This window comes from Dermacentor andersoni, chromosome 6 (genome assembly GCF_023375885.2).
Source record: "Dermacentor andersoni chromosome 6, qqDerAnde1_hic_scaffold, whole genome shotgun sequence".
In the NCBI taxonomy this organism is placed as follows: Eukaryota; Metazoa; Arthropoda; class Arachnida; order Ixodida; family Ixodidae; genus Dermacentor; species Dermacentor andersoni.
In genome coordinates, this window is record NC_092819.1 from 147,388,555 (window position 1) to 147,394,554 (window position 6,000).

The window sequence follows — 6,000 nt, forward strand, 5'->3', positions numbered from 1 at the left end:
AGAATTGCAGCTGTCATTCCTCCTGAGCCGTCGCAACCACAGAGCAGCTCTCCTTTCCACGGGCTCCGAGCCGGAATCCCTCGAATTTTGTAATGTGCTCCTGTCGCCAGTTGAGCTAGTCGCAGCCCTGACATCAACGGCACATCTAGGTGTACCATTATCAGGTTTGCTAAAGATGGGGATCTTGTGGCGGCGAAGTTGATGCGAACACTAGCCGCCGAACAGACATGTTCTTCGCCCCAAGGACTTGGTTCAACCGGTAGAGACCTTGCCGACAAAGGCAAACATGAACCAGCTAATCCTATGTCTTGAGGAGTGTCATAGATGTCTCCCACATACACGGGATGATTTGTCCAAATTTCAGAAAACTTACGTCTATCCTCTGGATCCTCTTGAACCTTCAGATAGTCATCATCATCATCAGCCTGGTTACGCCCACTGCAGGGCAAAGGCCTCTCCCAAACTTCTCCAACAACCCCGGTCATGTACTAATTGCGGCCATGCCGTCCCTGCAAACTTCTTAATCTCATCCGCCCACCTAACTTTCTGCCGCCCCCTGCTACGCTTCCCTTCCCTTGGGATCCAGTCCGTAACCCTTAATGACCATCCGTTATCTTCCCTCCTGATTACATGTCCTGCCCATGCCCATTTCTTTTTCTTGATTTCAACTAAGATGTCATTAACTCGCGTTTGTTCCCTCACCCAATCTGCTCTTATCCCTTAACGTTACACCTATCATTCTTCTTTCCATAGCTCGTTGCGTCGTCCTCAATTTGAGTAGAACCTTTTTCGTAAGCCTCCAGGTTTCTGCCCCGTAGGTGAGTACTGGTAAGACACAGCTATTATACACTTTTCTCTTGAGGGATAATGGCAACCTGCTGTTCATGATCTGAGAATGCCTGCCAAACGCACCCCAGCCCATTCTTATTCTTCTGATTATTTCCGTCTCATGATCCGGATCCGCCTTCACTACTTGCCCTAAGTAGATGTATTCCCTTACGACTTCCAGTGCCTCGCCGCCTATTGTAAATTGCTGTTCTCTTCCGAGACTGTTAAACATTACTTTAGTTTTCTGCAGATAAATTTTTAGACCCACTCTTCTGCTTTGCCTCTCCAGGTCAGTGAGCATGCATTGCAATTGGTCCCCTGAGTTACTAAGCAAGGCAATATCATCAGCGAATCGCAAGTTACTAAGGTATTCTCCATTAATTTTTATCCCCAATTCTTCCCAATCCAGGTCTCTGAATACCTCCTGTAAACACGCTGTGAATAGCATTGGAGAGATCGTATCTCCCTGCCTGACGCCTTTCTTTATTGGGATTTTCTTGCTTTCTTTATGGAGGACTACGGTGGCTGTGGAGCCGCTATAGATATCTTTCAGTATTTTTACATACGGCTCGTCTACACCCTGATTCCGTAATGCCTCCATGACTGCTGAGGTTTCGACAGAATCAAACGCTTTCTCGTAATCAATGAAAGCTATGTATAAGGGTTGGTTATATACAGCTATATAAGCTATATATATATAATATATATAATATATATATATATATATATATATATATATATATATATATATAAGCTATATATGAGAGTAGTGGGTCAATAGTGTCTTTAGTGAAACTACCTCTCTTGAGAATTGGCTTCCGTACAGATTGCCAACAAACAATCTGTACAGGCGCTGGCAACATACTGAAAGTGCCATCATTTTTGGTCCTTGTAAGTCAGAAAACACCCAGAGGGTTTTTGAACAGTCTTTGTAGGGTGCCTGGGAATAAACCTTCTGTGACAAAAGACTATGCAGATCGTCTACTACAATTTGGCCAGCGTCATGGTTAGTTGAAGGGAAGGTCGGGGCCAATCTTCTCCTTGTACGAACCAGTGCACTCAAAACAGATTCATCATTCACAAAAGACAGAAATCCCTCATTTGTTAGAATGTGGTCAATTAGGCGATAAGTACAATCCGTAATTATCACGATGGGCTTTTTCCTTGTCATCATGTTGTGGTGATACGTAGATCGACAAATGCCTGCACTCATGACCCCTTTTAGCAACCCTACTACATTATCCTTTACGGATACTTTTCCTTGGAAAGTCAGTGGAAACAACTTGTCATCTTGTTCACCGCGTCTTCCTTCAATAGAAAATGTTCCAAAGGTCAAACCTTGAGCTGCGCCGACATGGTACGACCGTTCACACGGGTTAAGTCGATTCCAGTCGCCGTTTCGGATGGGAGGAGGAATGCGTTCATGGATCACAGTTTCTTCGCAAGTCAATATCATCTCCTTCAACACAGGAGAGCAATTCTGGGGTGAAAACTCGTCCTCGCTGACTAAGCATAGGTCCTGAATCTCGCGAAAACATCCTTGGCAGGACGGATGCATGTGATAGTGAACACATCCTCGTTTCGCAAACAACTCTCTTTCCAGAACTGTTAATTGCCCAAATAACAGAGTTGGTTTATACATGAAGTCCCAGTTTTTTGTTTTGCAAAAGGTCATCTCGTCCCCTGTTGCGGAAATGAACCTTAATCCGTTAGGATTAACACTTCAAGATCCGCTGGCACTTTGACGCGGGGAACTGTAGCAATGAACAGCGGTGCCAGTTCGGTCAGATTTCAGGGACTCTCTCGGCCAATTCAATCCAGTAAGGTGCTCGAGGTTGTTCATGATAAAGGCCGCCAGGGGAAACTCTGCTGCAACAAACCAGTCAATTGCTGACTGTAGTTTAGATGCTCTAGTGATGAGAGGAATCTTGACTTCTTTCTCCCAAGGGTGGAAGAGAGTGCTAGCCTCTGGCGTTGTTGATCCGAGATAGGGAGCAAGCGGTCGACATTCTTCCAGGCTCAAGTGAATAGGACCTGACACCAATATTAGCAGCTTGTCTCGTTTCTGGTAGTCATTTGATAAACATTTTTTTTTGCATCGTGGATTCCACTCTGTTGGTGGACCCATATACTCGAAAGCGTGCGGTATGGTGGCACATACAGTGGGGACTGACCAAGATAGGTACCTTAAATGATCTGCGTGTTCACAAGAACATTTCCACGCCTGGGCACGAGGGTTCAGGGGGCTCACCAGCACCCGGGTGGCCAGTTGCTCACTTTTCCTTAACAAGATGTCCACTTCCCTGGGGAAAGTCTTCTTGAATTGTGCGCGGATTGTGCGGGAATTTCGGAATAGCCAGAGCAATGAATCACTTATTCCAGCATAAGATGCAGCCTTGAACTCAGCAATGAAGCGAGGAAACATTGGAGTGATCCCTCTTAGGAACTGTAGGAGAGAATGGTCTTCGTTGTGAATATTTTCGGCTGCCTCCCTAAACAAAGCATGTGTGATGTGCGCATTTTGAGCTAGGTTTTTCCTTACTAATTCTTGTACCAAAGTGATGGCACTTAGCCCCCTCGGTGAATTCAGAGAATTTGGTTTCTCCAATAATTTCCGGGTCTCGATCCTCGTATCTTTTAATTCTTGGGTTACCAGAGGTTAGGCCTAGTTGCTGAATAAGAGGGAATTTGGCAGTATTGTACAGGAACAGCCAAAAACATAGGGACTCCGTCACTGCGTCTGGAAACTGACGAACCAAAAATCTGGTGAGGGCCATGCCTGAGATACCTCCCAAAGACGGATCACGGTAGACTGATCTCAAGTAAAAAAAGTTCCCATTGTTTTTGACTTAGCTGTCCTGTGGCACTTAACAAGGACCCCTGTAATAACGGGTTATGAGCAGCCAAATTGCACTACAGAAAATACTAAAAAAGACATAATTGATACAAGCAGAGACCATGGACAGATTTGACTGGGCCACTGTAAGAGCATTGGTTCCAACTGATGACATGATGTTGCCGAAAGAGGGGAGCTGATAATTCGTCACGCATGTGGTTCTAGACCACCTTTTGGTTTCTAGAGGATAAAACTGTCCTCGTAGCACCGTTATCTTGCCATAGTTCAGGTACTCAGATGTTTGCATTGTCTCTTCCCTGTTTAGTTTGAGCCCTAGTTTTTGGTTGCCAGAGTGGATGGCACGCATAATAGCGGAGTTGTTTTGGTAGACTTGTTCCAGCTTCGAGTCAGTTCCTCTTCCGTGTTTGTCTCGGGCAGAAGATACGTAGTGGTAATGACCTGGTTGCCACCTTGGGCCAAGACAGTCACTTTCGTGTTTCTCACTCTTGACTCACCTAGTATCACCAGAAAGTTGACCAATGTCCATCCTTTTTGACTTAACCCTTCCAGGCCTCCCGCTTGCCCATTCCAGAAATACAGGTTCTCAGGGCAAAAAGGAACTTCGTCGTCCCCGATGTCCAGTACATCCACACGGTCAGCATAATATACCCAGGATAATTAAAAGAACTCGTGGGTTCTGTAGAAAACATTTGGAAGTCCGTAGAACTGTCCCATGACACGAAAAACTGGGTCATTACTTACGATTCGTTGGTGATTGTTCGAGGAGCTGTAATCAAGATGATTATGGTGGTTGATCCTTTTGCAAGTAGACAGCCCTTGTCCAGATGATGTCAACAACTTTTGAAGAACAGTCACATAATCATCGGCCATTGTCAACCCCTTGAATAGTGGAAGATAGCTTTGTTTGATAAGTTGCTCGGTCAGTACAAAGTAGTGTCGAAGTTTCCAGGACATCAGGGTAAAAAAGTGACCCTCTAACTTGACCTCTCTCTCTATTGCTCTAAGTCCAATAATAGGTTGATCCTCTGGGAGTCCATAGTCATTGACCGTTTACAAAAACTCCTGTAAATTAATCATTTCGGTTAGCAGGGCGGTCTTGAAGACATGATGGCTTTTTAGTGCCTCAGTTTTGTGATGCCGCAAATGTTTAATGAGTTCTGTTCTGGAGACCGAATGACTTTTGTCAGAGTACAACTGACTCGGGTCAACAAACTCTGGAGTGGGAAAGCATTGCAGCAGAGGCAGTTTATGCCAAACATTTCCCATATCCTCAATCTATGATAAAGTCGGCCACATATTCATGTCCACATGATAATACAAGGGATGGGTTTCTGGGAGCAATGTTTAGTCCACGAACCATTTGTGTCGCTGGTCGAATTGTTTTTAGGACAAGAAGTGCAAGGTCACTAGCCAAGAGTTGAGCATATGCCACATCGATGACTTTCTGTTCCTGGACCCGCTCTTGCAGCTTTCGGAGACCCTCCTTGTTCTGTAAGAACGGGTGGCCCCAATGTCGGAAAGCGCCGTACAACAAAAGAACAGTTTCTGGGTCCTTTTGGGTCAGGAGAGATTCACCAGATTTAAGACCAGGCAGGGCGGCATCCACCTCGTCTGAAATCAAGGGCGCATTTAGGTTGTAATCCACAGTGACTATCTCATCATAGTGCTTTTTCAAGCACGAGGAGTGTTCAGTCTTGAAGGTGTACTCGTCTCCTAACAAGTCTTGGTCGGCGTCTTGATGGTCAAAGTCCCATTCCAAAATGTCGTCGTCGGGGCACTCATCAGCACCAGACTCATCAAAAAAGCTTGTCATTGTTAGAGCAATAAAACACGCACATAGCACGCACATCACACTTGGAAGATGCATGATGGTGGCCGAGGAGCATGGTGCGGCACTGCGTTGGCTGGTTGCCGGGATTTGCGTTACCGGTTTGTTCCCTAACAGGATGGAGTTTTTTTCATGCACAGTGAATTCCCGTCGTGGGATTATTACACTAAAAATCAACACACAAACATGCATGAAATTAAGATCGAGACGTGCTCGCAGAGGCGGCCGTCGAGTCTGTGTCCGGGACCAACAATGCACCCCAAGTCTGTAGGAGATCTTTCCAAGTTTCCTGGATTCCTTTGTAAGTCTCATCCGGAGGTATACAGGATTGAGAGTAGGTGGTTGTCAGGCGAACCTCCACTGGATGTCCTCCAACGCTCCAGCTGCGGGGAACACAAGTTTCCAAGTGGGATGAGTCCATCTCTTATCCACTCTTGATCTCCAATTGCCTTTCTCCATGCCCGTACTGTGCAATCCACTCCCTTTT